This window comes from Prinia subflava, chromosome 1, assembly GCF_021018805.1.
Source record: "Prinia subflava isolate CZ2003 ecotype Zambia chromosome 1, Cam_Psub_1.2, whole genome shotgun sequence".
In the NCBI taxonomy this organism is placed as follows: domain Eukaryota; kingdom Metazoa; phylum Chordata; class Aves; order Passeriformes; family Cisticolidae; genus Prinia; species Prinia subflava.
In genome coordinates, this window is record NC_086247.1 from 82,363,756 (window position 1) to 82,378,413 (window position 14,658).

At 37.4% G+C, this 14,658-nt stretch overlaps 1 long non-coding RNA gene across 3 annotated transcripts in view; it reads left to right on the forward strand.

The window, feature by feature from the left end:
* LOC134552178 (uncharacterized) overlaps positions 1 to 14,409 on the forward strand; it is a 66,107-nt gene extending 51,698 nt beyond the window's left edge. The window contains exons 4-5 of one of the 3 annotated variants that reach the window (XR_010080802.1): positions 9,961 to 10,029; positions 11,273 to 14,409. This is a non-coding gene — a long non-coding RNA (uncharacterized LOC134552178). Of the gene's footprint in view, positions 1 to 7,117; positions 9,414 to 9,960; positions 10,030 to 11,272 lie in introns of those variants that run through there. The other 2 variants (XR_010080801.1, XR_010080800.1) reach the window with 2 other exon arrangements.
* The last annotated feature ends 249 nt before the right edge of the window (positions 14,410 to 14,658 follow it).

Below are 14,658 nucleotides of genomic sequence, written 5' to 3' on the forward strand. Positions count from 1 at the left end.
GAAAAAGATGGCAAAAAAACAAGCAAAAAGCAGAAAGCAAAGAGCAAAGCCAGCAAAAGCAGCCTAAAGCTAGCAGCAAGCCAGAAGCAAGCAGCCAGGGGAGGGGCTCAGCCACAGACAAAACAAACTGGGCACACGGGAACAGGGGAAAAAAAAATAAAAAAAACAAAAACAAAAAAAAGAAAACCAACCACGATTTGGGATACAAAGCATGAAAATGTCCTGTCACCCCAGGACATTCAGTTAAAGGAAAGAGAAAACATTCCTGGTTCAGTACTAGAGCTCTAGTACTAGGCAACAGCACCTAACTATGCCTTTTAATCACTCCTTAGAATCTGTTTTCACATAAAAATCTGCATGGCTTTGTAATCTAATACAGCAGTATAAAATAAGTGAAATTGATTTCAGTTGCAAGTCATTAAAAAATGTCATCTTTTTGCATGTTACATAATCTACTTTTGCCAAACCCAGTGTGTTCTCCTCTGTATTACAGGTGACAGAAAACAATCTGCAAGCCTTTTCCTCCTGTAAATGTTTGTCACTGGCTGGAATTTTCAGTTGTCCTCAGGCTTGTTTGGAGTTGGATGATTAAGTGGGCTGGTATTGCCCAGTAATGTCTGTGTACTAAACATGCCTTACTAGGTAGTATTGGTTTCCCGACTGTCTTACAGGTCAATTTTGGTTAAATTTTTAACTCCGTCTACAACACGTCAGCTAGTTGTCAAATCCTCCTGTGCCACAGAGCATGAACTGACAGTTTTGTAATGCCACCTTAAATCAGCCCTCAAAGATTTGAGTTTATTGTAGTCTCACAGAGAAAGTCTCAAATGTGATGGTGTAGCACAAAGACTCTTCTGCACAGTCTAGTGTTAATTTTCAGCAAAAATAACTAAAATCATGACTGTGAAATGCTGGAATATTTCAGTGCAATGGGCAATAGCTTACAGCTCACACAGAAATTCAGTTAGCTGTGTAGCAAAAGTCTGAATGTGAACTACAATCTATAGAATCAGTAGGCACAGAGTGTCTAATGACTTCTTAACTGTCTGTGTATCAAAAATGCAGCAACTTTCTCCTCTGTACAAAGACAAATATTAGTGTGCTCTGGTCTTGCTAAACCAAACCCTCCGTTCAATGATGTTTCTCACGCATTGTGAAATATTCTTAAAATGAGCTGTTACTTTTAGGGAAAAAAATATATACATGACCTCACATAGGAAATGGCTCTTATGTTAACTATCATGAATCACATTCTTATTGAGAAAATGCTCTAAATGATAGGATGTGGGGAATTTTTAACAGATAGCAAGATTTTCTCCACTTATGAAGAGCAAGGTAGTAACCATGTCTATTGGTTATGTCTGTCTGTAAAGTATCCTCACTGGATTCAGAGAGGTTTCCTGCTTAGATCAGGGTCTAGAAGAGGATGAGTTTTTGAAAGGCAAAAAACTTTCCACAAAGTAGGAAGTAACTTTTACTTTCATTTTAATCTAGAAGCAAACAGCAGTGGAAAAATTTTGGAGGCAGATAACTTCAGTTATATTTTTTAAATATTATTTAAATTTCAATATGTAAATTGTTACAACTGAGAAATACTAGATATGGTTAAATGTTGTAAGAATACTTTCTCAGCTAAAAAACATCCCGAGAGAAGCATCTCCTGATTCGGAGGTACTAGAGTTTTGGGGTTTTTTCAATTAGATGACAGAAGTCTGCCTCAATTAAAATCCAAATGAAGCTAAAAAAATCACCAAAAAAATCCCCCAAACCACAACTTTTTAAAAAGAAATTGATTTCAGTGGTAACCTGTGGGCAACTAATTCCTTCTCCTTGATGTTTCAGTATTCTAAACCCAGGACTCTACAGGTCAAGGAAAAAGGTCAAATGGCCTTAAAAAATATAACTGTATAAATAGTGTTGTGATGCCCATGCCAGAGCACACAGCCTGGGACTTCTGAAAATTCCAACTGTTCCACTGTGTGTGTGTGAAAGTACTCTCAATGTTTAGGAGCCTTTGGTCCTAGATTTGAGCCTGTGGTGCTATGGGCTTCTGAGTCTCAAGGATTGTGATATTTACTGTAGGCGTCTACATCCTCCAGGTATTTGAACCTGAGGTGAATCTTGAATCATGTGGGGGTCTGCATAAATCAGAATTCACATTGCCTAGAAATCACTGTTACCTGAAGGCAGAATGCTGAATTGAGCATCTTTTCTTGCTTGCTACTGCAGAGAAGGAGCTGTTATATCTTCCTGACCTATATTAGCAAATGAGCCTCAAAAGCACATACTGATATCTAATTTTTTCTTTCTCTCTTTTTTACCTAATCATTGTAAATTTGACAGTTCAAAAGAATTGAGAAAAAAGTTATTCATCAGCCAAAATGAAGTATGTCTTTTCCTTACAAAGAAGAATATCAAACAGTCGCTTGTTTAGATTAAACATTTCATTTTAATAAAAAATGACTGCTAATATTGAATTTGATTTTTTTTTTTTTATTACAGTGTAAAGTTAGACATTTCAAAAGTAAACTCATCTTCAGCTGAAAGAACTTGATATTGGATATGAACATCAGAATTAAGCATAGGAATGTTCTTTTTTGGGGACCTTTTTTTTTTCCCTATACACGATAAGCAACTGTCAAAACAGTGAGATGGTCATCAACTCTGTGGTATCACTAAGTTGCTGGGTATTTTTTATTAGCCCTTTTTAATTTTAAATAAATAGCCCTTGCTGTAATTTTTAGAGAGAACCACTCAGTCCTTGTTACGGGGACACAGAGAGAGTGCAGCTCTCCATTTTGTGGACAAAGATGGGAGACTGTGTGACCAGGCTGTTCCTACTCACAGTTCTGTGGCACAAAGTGCCAGTGATGCACACAGAGGGCATCTGGGTGACATTGCCCTGCAGCCACTTTGGCCAAGGCACTGCGTGCTTGTCATGTCTTGGTGCTGCAACAGACTTTAAAAGAGCTCTGATGTACATTGAAAGTTTTCTGAGGTTTGGTCCCGAGCCAAGGGAATCGGGTGCCTTGTGTGCCAAGTTGAGTGGGCTTGGCACAGAGCTCTTTGGCATTCATTAGAGGTTGGGGAGTGCAGGGACTTGTGGAAGGAAGCAAGTAACATGCTCTCAGTGGTTAAAAGCTGACGTTAGGGTCTCAACAGCATAGGCAAAACTGAGCATTGTTCTCCCAAGTGTGAGAATCTGCCTGCTAGGGTGACTCACAGTCAGCTGGACAGCCAAGCTGGGCTCCCATTCCCTCCTTCCCCACCCTGCTCCCAGCCTTGTCTCAGGGACTCTCCAAACACCATGGTGCCACTTGATGCTGTGGCTGCACACTTGTGACTATTATTCAACTAATAGTTAGATTTTGGCTAATGTAGCTCAAGCTAAGGCATGATGTATGCAGGAGCCGTTCCATTAGGGGGACAGAAAGAGCTAAAGAGTAATTTTGCAGCCATTATCATCCACAAATTGCTGTCCATCATCTATGCCTGGCGGTTTTGTCAGAATCTGCTGCCCTCTGGAAATGGTAGAGATCAAACTTTCAGTCTGGAATATCAAAAATATCACCTTTCCCTCCAAAAATTTTGAGTGACTCTCACAGCATCTCAACTGCTGAGGCCTTCATGCTTCCAGCTGTGACACAGGGTAGACCAACATGTAGTGCAGGAGGGAGGATGAATACACCCACCACAGGCTGGGTTTTTGTATCCTTATAGGTGCACAAATCAAATTAAGAGTTATAAGTCATGAAACCTTGTGACCTGCAAGATAAAGGACTGAATTCATGTCGTAGATTAGTCTGGTAAAAGCAGATTGAGGTCCTGTTTGTCATGATTGCTTGTTGTATTTTTAATGAGCTCAGGAAATAAAGTTTAAATCAGAGTATGCTGCTGATTTATTAAAATATGAATATCGATCTAGTATCAATATCCAACTGTGACAGACAAAAACTCTCTAACAGTTAAAGTTAGAAAGTGTACGTTTATTGCAATGCTGGGCAGCTCGTGGGATATCTCCCTAATGCACACTGCAAAGATCACAGGTAATTACAAAGCCTTTTATTTACAAAAATGTTGAATACACAAAACACAAATGTATATTCATACCCCTGTCACTTCCACTTCTCCACTTTGTATGCTAATTGACAAAAAGACTATTAAGCATGCATAGTTTGTTCCTGGAAATTGGGTCGGTGGTCCTTTTGGGAGGAGTAGTCACCAAAAAGAGGAAGTAAAATAAGTCTTTCTCATCCTAAACTTTCAACCTTTTCAATGCAGATGTGATTAATGGATGATAGAACTCCTTGTTTCCTGTTTTCCAGGACTATTTCAGTGGGTTTCTGGAAACAGGAGGTCTTGTGTTGTATTGATTAGTTTCTCTGTTTGACAAGCAGTGAGTTATTAAATCCGGGGTAGCTTATCACAAATCCAGTTTCTTTTAATCATCCTCTAACTTTTAACTGATTTCAGCAGAGCTTATCTATTCATTTCAGCTAAATCAGCAACATCTATTGTTAACTGTAACCTTAGCTTTTTCTAAAATCTTCAAAATTAGTTCTCACTGCCCTGTAAATCCAAGATATTCGAAGGGACCGTGACAGCCCTCTGAAGAGTGGCTGCCTCCCTGCAGGTGTTCGGAGAGGAACAACATGTCCTTGTAGATGTAGGAGGGGTTGCCCTGATGCTGCTGCCCCAGCTGTGATTTGGGAATGTTGTTTCAGAGGGCAATACTCCCTACTTGCCTGCTTTTTGTTTTGTCACTGTGAAGGCACATGATAAAGGTTAGCAAAGCTTTTCATGGTTTTAGTTTTCCACTTTAAAGTCAAGGATACTACTACTCAAACAAATGCAGTGGAGAATGGTTCAGATAAATTCATCCCTATATTTATTCTTTATGCAAATCCCTTAATGTTTGATTTGATAAATTCTAAGCAGTTATACATCTCAGTGCTTTCACCTATGGCTTTAGGATTGTCTGCACTGTAACTGACCACTTATTAAGTTGTATCATAAATACTTACTGAATATTCATGATACAAACATCAAGTTACTACTATATTTTAAATATTGAATGCTATTGCATGACTATATGGTATTTTTAATTATAATAATGCCCTCATGATATAAAAGGAACATTGCAATTTGCTTGACATTCTGAAATTTTTTAGGAAACTGCAGAGTGCTATGCTTATGTTAAAAATCTATGAGTGTGTATATATATATATACATGCATATATATGTGTATATATGTATATATTTTTGCACTAAGGAAGACTGAACTGCTTTTTCTGAATGATGGGTTGCTGCTCCTGGTGAAGACAAAACCCAGCAGAACACTGGTGATCTTCAAGGGGGGCTCCTCTTTAATGTTCTCATTTCAGCATCACTGAGTCGTGCACAATGTATATCTTTAGAATGAAAAGAATGACAAGGATCATACACCATATGTATATATGTAAATATACCCACATTGTTTATATTTCATGTATGTTGAAAATGCTTAAAAAGCTCCCTCGATCTCATTGTTCTTTAACAGTAATTCATTGAGGAAAGCAGCAGCAGCAGTTCTTGGATTCAGGGCAGATAATGGAATTACACGGAAGGGTAATAAAAGTTAAGACATACCACGTCTTTTGGGAATATTTAGTTGTGCTTAATTGGCTCTGCCTTTGGTTCTGTTTCCTAGCAGGAATCCCATTTTATAACATGAACTCTGACTGTCTTGAACAAAGTTCACTCTTCATAAAAACAGTTCAGTTTTCCAAGTTGCTTTTTGTAGGTTTTTATTGAGGTCTTGCTGTGTCCAGCCAAAGTAAAGAGTGGCTACTATGCTTGAGGGAAAAATGGAGTAAGACATAATGGACTCTCGTGAATATATCCCACAACCTCATTGAGTTCTTGCCTCTAGGAGATGGTGCTTTTGCTCCCTGCTGCCTCAATGGTTGAATCAGTTCAGTCTCTGTATCTGTACTGTCCAGCATAGCAAGCAAGTCAGAGGCTTGGCACATTCCCAGACCACAGCTTTTGGTAGTGTTTGGATGAAAAGGTGCTGAGGAAGATGAACTTGGGAGTTGGTTCTTCCTCTATTGTTGGGCTTTATTTTTCTCAACAAAAATGAATTTGTATCATGGTGATGGCATGAATTTTACCATAGCTGGTAAAATTTCAAGGGGATACAAACTTGGTAGCATGGTAAATAATAAAGAACATATAGTACTATCAACAGTCTTACAAGTAGAACATGATACCAGATTTTCTGAATATTTCAAGGCTAATCAGAAGAATAAATGAGATTATTCTCCTTGATTCCTTTTCTTCTTGATATTTGACACTGTGAAAATTATTCCATCTGGTTTGGAAGCTGAAATACTGAAAACTGACGTGTTGTTGTTTTCACTCTCATTTTTAATGTTAATGTGGAGTTGAGTCTGACAGTACTCTCTGAAATCTGGCAGCATTAACTCACATGAAGTTGTCATTGATACTGATTGTAAATGACACATTCTCCCTCTCTGGAAGTTATAAAATAACTGAAAACTCTATTTTTGAAGAGAATAAGAACTGATTACTAATTTTTGTCAAATTCTGGCCTGTTTTTTCAGCCAGTTTTCTCCAAATAGAGGAAAATTTGAAATGTTTCACCTTGATACATTTTTAAATTAAACAAGTTGCGTCTGTGTTGGCTCACAGATTAACTATTTTTAAAAGTTACTTAAAATTATTGCGGTACTCAATATATAAATATTTCATTAAAGGTTGATCTGAAATGGGGAATTTTGTTATTGTGATTTTTCAGTTGCATTTCACATTGCTGAGACTATGTGTTTGGGGGAGTAGCCAAGACAGGTCAGAAAATGTTCTTCAGCATAATTATCATTACAGCAGGGATGGTATCTACATTTGCAAAAGCACTTAAGACCCTGTGGCATCTTTGGATAGCTTCTGATCAAAAATAATGGAAGTTTTATGATTGACAACAATACATGGGTTATTTGTGTGATAAAGATATAAAGTTATTTCACACACAAATAGAAGCAGTTACGTAGATAAAGTGCCATTATAATTTGGTCAGTGATGTTTTTGGTTTCTTTTATTTTCTTTCTTTTCTTTTCAGTTCACCCTGAAACAGAACAGGAAGAGATGGGATAGCGAAGAGGAGCGTTCTCCATTATAAATTATAGATATAAGTTCTGCATGTACTCATTCAATAATCTAACACATCCAATTGTTTTTTCATGCATTAGCTATGATAATTCCAAAAATTAAACGCACTACCTGTGCAACTTTTGAGCTCCTGAATTACTGTATGTCTTCAAAACTGTCATTCCGTATATCCTCCTCAGTGAGGATGGTTTGTCTTTAACAGAGTAAGGTTGATTATGCATCCTGAACAAAATTCTTAGCTCCAGTGCAAGTATGTGGATGTACGGGAGAAGTTGACAGTTTTCTTTTGGGGGCATTGCTGTGGTTGTGAAGTGGTGTGGATAGTCATGGCTTGTATTTTTAGCCAGTTTTAGTATTGTGTTTACTAAAGAGTCTGAATTTTTCAAATGTAGAAGTTTATAGCAGCTCTAGTCCATTAACCTCACCTGAGAACTTCTAGATAAGATGTTATAAATACACTTCCATCACCTGTTGCACATAAAACCAGTTCAGTGTTGAGGGGCATAGTATAGATTTCTTCCGTGGGTTACTCCTTTTGGGGGAAGCTGACTGAAATCCAGGAGTGGGCTCCAGGATCTTGCAAGGTTTTGTAAAACAGGCTTATCTTTGTTTATGCATTATAAAGACTTAAAGTACCGGGAAAGGATACATTTAAGATTTCTGGAATAAACCTATATTTTTAGAGTTTTAGAGTTATTATCAGGCCTGCATGGTACAGTATTTGATTTCTGATTTTTCCAATAAACACAGATTTTATTTTCTAAGCTGTTGAAAATATTTGGAAGTACACTGGATCAAAATATTTGAGAGGTGATCTATCAGATCTCAGGATCAGTTGTTTTTGCCTCTGAAACAGAAAAGCACACTACTCACTTCTCTTGCCTTTTCATTAAAATGTCTGTGGAAGCTGACACTCTTTGGCAAGCAAAGCTTGCTTGCCAAAGTAATGCCTGGCAAACAGAATATAGAATAGTAAAAGTTAATAATTTGTACTGCTATTTACTTTAGTACAGTGTATGAGTTCAGTGTGTCTGGGATTTTTATTTGCAAAAGAAACAAGCATTAAGCAAGGAAAGGTATAAATTTATAATATGTTGGTTACTTCTATTTCCTAATGCAAATAGTTCTTTGAATACTCAGCATGGGATAGCTTTCAAAATGCAGCAACCAACCTTTCACAGAGATGCTTGGAGCTGACGTAAGGAATGTAACATTATTTTATAGCCTAGCTGAGTGCCCACTAAGTTTCTCTTGTAGACAATCCATAGGATAATGTTGGACTGGGTGCATTAATTGTCTGTGGGGGTTTTCAGGCTTTAACCTTGATATTTTATGGCAAAGACACTCAACTGTGCGGTACTATTACAAGAAGTTAACAGTGTTGGTTATTTGATGGTTAGGTTTACCAACATCTGTGCTATCTGTCATTCTAAGCCACAGGAACCACAACAAACACTGTTCTGGACATAAAATTAAATGCCTAAAAAACACAATTGGGAGAATGATTATTTTTAACATAACATGGTGCTTCCTCACGTGTTTGATAGTCTATTAATTTTCATGGGTTTAAGCTGGGAAGATCCTCTTACTAGTTCATTAAGTTTTATTTCTCTTCAGTTAATGGAGGTGTGGCTGTGAGCACGGAGAGATTTTTTTGTCCTTTATATTTGCCTTTAAATTCTAGTTTGAAAGAAAAAAACCTGAATTTTCCTGAAGAATTATTTGCACATATATCAATACAAAGTGGCCATAGCATGATACATCTTCTGTCAAAGAGGACGGGACGATTCAGTGTGGGCAATATGTTGCTGTCTTTGTCCTCAGGATGACATTGAAAAAAAAGTTACAAAAAAACTCTAAAAATATAGGTTTATTCCAGAAATCTTAAATGTTCCTTACCCTGTTTCAGACTGTTAAATATTTGAAAATAAAGATAAAAGTAAACGTTAAACTGGATTGCAGCAGGAAATATAATCATAGAATATTTGAGTTTGAAGAGAGTGTAAAGATCATCTAGTTCCAACCCCTCTGCCATGGCTGGGAACACCTCTCACTAGGCAAAGTTTTTCAGAGCTCTATCCAACCTGACCTTGAATACCTTCAGGGATGAAACATCCACAACTTCTCTGGGCAGCCTGTGCCAGTGTCTCACCACTTCCACAGTAATGAATATTCTCCTAATATCTCATCTAAATCTACTCTCAGTTTAAAGTCATCACTTCTTGTCCTGGGACCACCTACTCTTGTAAAAGCCTCTGTCTTTTGTTGTAGGCTCTCTTCAGGTAGTAGAAAGCTACTACATTGGGACATCCAGAAGCCTTTCCTTTTCCAGGAACAAATCCAATTCTTTCAGACTTTCCTCACAAGAGAGGAACTTCATAATTCAAATCATCTTGTGTCTCCTCTGGACTCACAACAATGGGCTGATGTCCTTCCTGTGCTGACCATCCCAGAGCTGCATGCAGCTCTGTCATCTTCCCAGACACAGAAGTGGGAATAAGAAACCAGAGGACTCAGCATTTTACAGGGAAAAGTTCTCAATACGTGTGGATTTCTATAGAAAGCAAACACAATGAAGAGAGTAACAAGTAGCATTGACTTGCAGTCATTATCAGCCTTGGCGAGGAAATTAGTTCTCTAGATAAAGAATTCCCAAAAAATGTGACTGACGTGGAGTACAGGTCATGTGGGAACTGCTAAATATATGTTAAGTTCTCAGACCTAAGAGTAGGAGAGGTCTCTGTTGTGATTTGTGTTTTCTGAAGCTGAGAAATAAACTTCTTTTTTTTGAAGGCTGAACTCACCCATGTGAGCTGCTGGAATATCTCGCAGAGGGGAGCAGAATGGGAAAAATTACTTCAGGTAATTTTTCTAGCATTATTCAGTGAATCTGGAGAATATCAAGGCATTGAGAAATAATTCTCAATAGTCTGATCTCTTTTGTTTGTAACCAGGATTCAAACATCAACATTCAATGGATGTACAAAGAACAACAGTGTTAAAAGTAGAACTGGAAAAATCATAGAATTATTAGAATTATTTAGGTTGGAAAAGGCTTCTAAAATCATCAAGTCCAGCTGTCAACCCAGCACTGCTGTGTTCACCATTAAGCTAAAGACAAATAAAGCAAATCCTCACATATGTATCATCCAAAGAAAATAATAAAATAATGTTTGAAGTGTTTGTGATCATGGAGAGGTTTGAATTATTACCCCAGGAGTAGTTCAATTCTGATTTTGTGTTATACAATCATCAATGAAATTGTGATACATTAATACAACATTCTGAGTTTAGTCCTATGTTAAAGACTGAATTACTTAGCCTTGCTAAGTCTCTATCACTATTCTTATTCCCAGGGTGGTCATAATGAAGCCTGAATAAGTTTTTCCCCCCTGCAGTGGGCTGCAAGTGATGAACTAAAGGGAAACTGTGATCACATTCTCTGGTGATTTGGTGTAGTCATGTGGAGAGTGGTAAGGAAGTACATAGCTTCCATATAGCTTCTCCATGCATGGGATCAGCATGAAGCTGCAAGCCCAGGCAGAAAACTGGGGAAAGAAGGATTGCACTGGAGTAGGTGATTTCTTACTCCAGCTGGGTAGGATAGCAGCCCTGTGTCTGTAGTATCTCCCTTGTTTATTTAGCCATAAGGAAAACTTACTGGAGTTTGGACCTGTCTGATAAGGAAATAAACTGTAATCCAATGAGTAACAAAGTATGAAATAAAATGACTACTCAAAGCATACATCAGATACCCATCACAATCCCCAGAATGAAACACTTGCATTAATCCTTTATCAAATGATGTTAAATCCAGGGGCTTATTCTCCGTGTTTTGAACTTACTCCCTTCCTATCCTCATTGCTTCAGACAGAGTTCTTTCTTGCTTAGGTAAGGGCCATAAGACTTATGAAAACATGCAATACAAATGATGCATTGTTCTTTTTCTTCTGAAAAATTAATTCTTCAGTTGGGGATATCTCTGTGAAACACTTTGATCTGGGCTGAACAGCATGCTAGTTTATATTTCAAAGTCAGGTATAGAGAAGAGAGGAAAAAGCAGCTTTGGTCTTTTCCATTTTCTTTTCTCTTTTTGTTTGTTCAGGAGGACTCTTAACCACACTCATTCTCATCTTGTATGCAGATTGCTCCCAAGATCAAACCACAGAAGACAGAAGGACTGACAAAACCACGAGATGAAAAAGACAAAAAAACTTTTTCAGAAGAGTTTTCTCCAGCCCAGCTCCCAGAAAACCTAATGTTTACTTTCTCCTTGAAGAAATTGAGAGACTTAGCTAAGATTTGTGTCAATAAGGTAGTTACAGGAGGATTTTCCTACTTGGTGTTAACTGAACATGGTATTAATTATTCTAAGGGAAGGAATAAACTGTTATCACTGGTATGCACTAGGAGAAGTATAGATGTTTTCACAGCACTCAGCTTCTAAATGATTTTTTTTTTAACTTCATCACAAAGGCTGGAATTTGAGTGATGCTTCCTTGACTGAAGGGTTCTTTTTCACTACATTAAGAAGATATCTAGACAAACAAGCCTTAATTCTTGTGAACTGGTTTAAATCCTGCCCTCTCCATGGGGCTGATATTTTCTTTCTGGCTTGGTTTGGGTCTTTCAGCAGGAACTGAGTGCTATAAAAACAGCATTCTCTCTTCCATCAGCAAAATGAGTAGGATAGAAAGCCACAGCTTGACAGACCTTGAATTGCAGCTGTCTTTCCTACAGTCAAGCTAAGATTTTGAAGCTGTGTTTGGCCATCTCATTGTTTTAGAATGCTTTTGGTTGCTTTCTGCTGCGTTGCATCACTTCTTCATAGGAAATGTTCCAACTAAGTTTGAACATGTCAGTTCTACTGTGTACTGTGAAGAACTGAGCCTGTGTTTGGCTCTCATCTGTAATTTACATCTGCAATGCTGGCTGAATCTTGTAACTTGTCTTGTGTGTCTATTTTGCAGCATAAGAACGCTTAAAACTTTCCTCCATAATAATTAAAATCACGGGGTTTTTTTATTCCAGTAGTTGATCCCTACTCTATTATGTAGTTGAGAAGAAGCATGCCAGTTAAAAGCTACTAAGGGGCACGAAAGGATTTGCTGCACAGGGGTAAAAGAAATTACCTTTCTCTTTAGGCAGCATTGGAAATGCCTCAGAGCTTCATGTTAAGTTTTATGTCCCCTGTCAGATATTTTCTTTCAAGAAAGATGTGGGCGACTTGGAGGGAAAACAGTGAAGGTCTGAGAATAGTTAGAAATCCTGAATATATGACATACCAGAAAACACTGAAATAATTTAAGTTCTTTAAGGGAAAGGAATTTGGAGGATGATCTTGAAATTACTAGAAAGAAACTTTTGCAGAAATAACTTGTGCAAAAATGAAGTAGATTAGAATATGAATATATTCCCTTCATGCTCATAGTGGATAAAAATTAATTAGTTAATTAATTTTTTAAAAAGTCAAGGATGTTTATGGGTTCAAAATTAAGAGGCACCTTCCTGATGGTAGGGATGACCAAGTACTAAAACAGGTCAATTTATGGTCATTTGCCATTTGAGGTTTTTGAAACCAGATCAACTAATATTTTCCAGTAATTATGTAGATCTAATTAATCTTGTCCAGGGCTGAGAAAGCACGCCAGATGTTGTCTTGAGGTTTCTCTGGTCTCATGTTGCATATGCACTTACCAACATCAAGTGGTAATGAACAACAACATCAATGAAAAGAAAGGAGGAGTGAAACTGGAGGAGAGCTTTCCTGACTGGACCATGGTCACCACCAAAGGCCTGGATTTCTGTTTGTATCATAACTCATGCACGAGTCAGAGCATTGTGCAAACCTTGAAGTAAGTTGGAAATTGTATTTGGAATTGTATTTGTAAGGAATTGTAAAAATGAAAATGCGCTCACCCATTGTACATATGAAGTGATGATTAGATTAGTACTGCTCAATGTGTGTGTCCTTTGGCAATTATTAGAATAATTGCTATAAATAGACTATAGAAGGATATCTTAAAGTTTTTTGATATGCAGATTAATTGACCTAAAAGTTAGTGTTATATTTTATAATTTTTATTAAGATGCAACACTGGAAGTAAATTGAGTATAATGCATTGTACAAGGCAACAAAATTGAATTACATATTTTTAAAGGCTTTTTTTTCACCTCCTATTTAAGTACTTCCTTATTCTAATGCTTTAATGTCTGTAGGGTTTGCAGAACACCTACATAAATCTGATTATACTAAATTACTCTATTTTCTCTGAGCCTAGAGCATTTCATGTACACATAGGCAAAAAGGAATCTAATGATAAAGCACATCAGAAAAATCACATCTATATCAGAAATCTTTGTGTATACCAGTTTTATGCTTTAGTTCTTTAACCAAAATAATGCAAAGACAATGTACAGTGGCAGGGTGCTTTATGGCACGTGCTATGGGCTGCGGATTTGCTGTGGCAAAATGGAAAATGGAGTAGAGAAACTGTCAGTGTGAGTGCTGAAAGAGACTACTGCAACAAGTGGTGACAATTAGCTTCTCATTTTCCCAGTGTCATTGGGGAAGAAGAGATTAATCCTATTCTGGTAAATTCAGAAACTGTAGCAGTTGTGAGAGTTAATACCTTTCAACTCGAGGACCACCACCAGGAATGGGAGTGCTGAATGGTTTCCTCCTCTTAACAGGAGGGAGCTTTCAGTTCCACCTCTGTTCCTGTCTCTTCTTCACAATCTGCTGGATGGGAGGCCCCAATACATCATTATGACGGACACCTCAGGAATGAGGCAGTTCCAAAGATTGCTATGTTTCAATTAGTTCAATTAGCACAAATTTTAAAAATAATCTTATGCACTAGTGCTAAATTTATTACCTGTTCAGTAATTGCCAGATAGTTGTTGGCAGACATAAAGGTCTCTGCTTCTCCCACTTGAGAAAACTCTGTATGCTGTTCTGTTTCAGGATCAAAAAACTGAAGAAATAAAAACATGATTGTGTTTTCAAAAAATGACTGATCGAATGAATATCCAATCAAGTGACATATCAGAATGAGAGTAGTGGAATTTGTGTCTGGGCTTACTGGAGCCTTAAGTGGCTTTGAGCTATGAGTAGAAGTCTAGCAATAAACTAGATTTTTTGTTGTCCTTTATTATGTTTCTCTTGCCGTGTTTTTGGTATCAATTGAATGTCAATAGGCTTTATGGTGGTTTGCTGGTGACTAATTTGCTCACAGCAAATGTGGGAAAAAAATTACTCCAACAGAAATTTCAGTCCAAGAACTACCCTCCTCCTCTTTCGAGTCCCAGAGAGATCTGAGATTTGAGACTCGAGTAGCTTGCTCTGAAAAGAATGTGGCAGGAGAAGACTGAGAGGTATAAAATTATAGAAATTAACTCTAACAGAATTATGACCTGGAATGACCTTCTTCATGTCCTAAGCACTGTTGTATCTATACTCTTCAAATAAACTTTCAAGGCTCTTTCTAA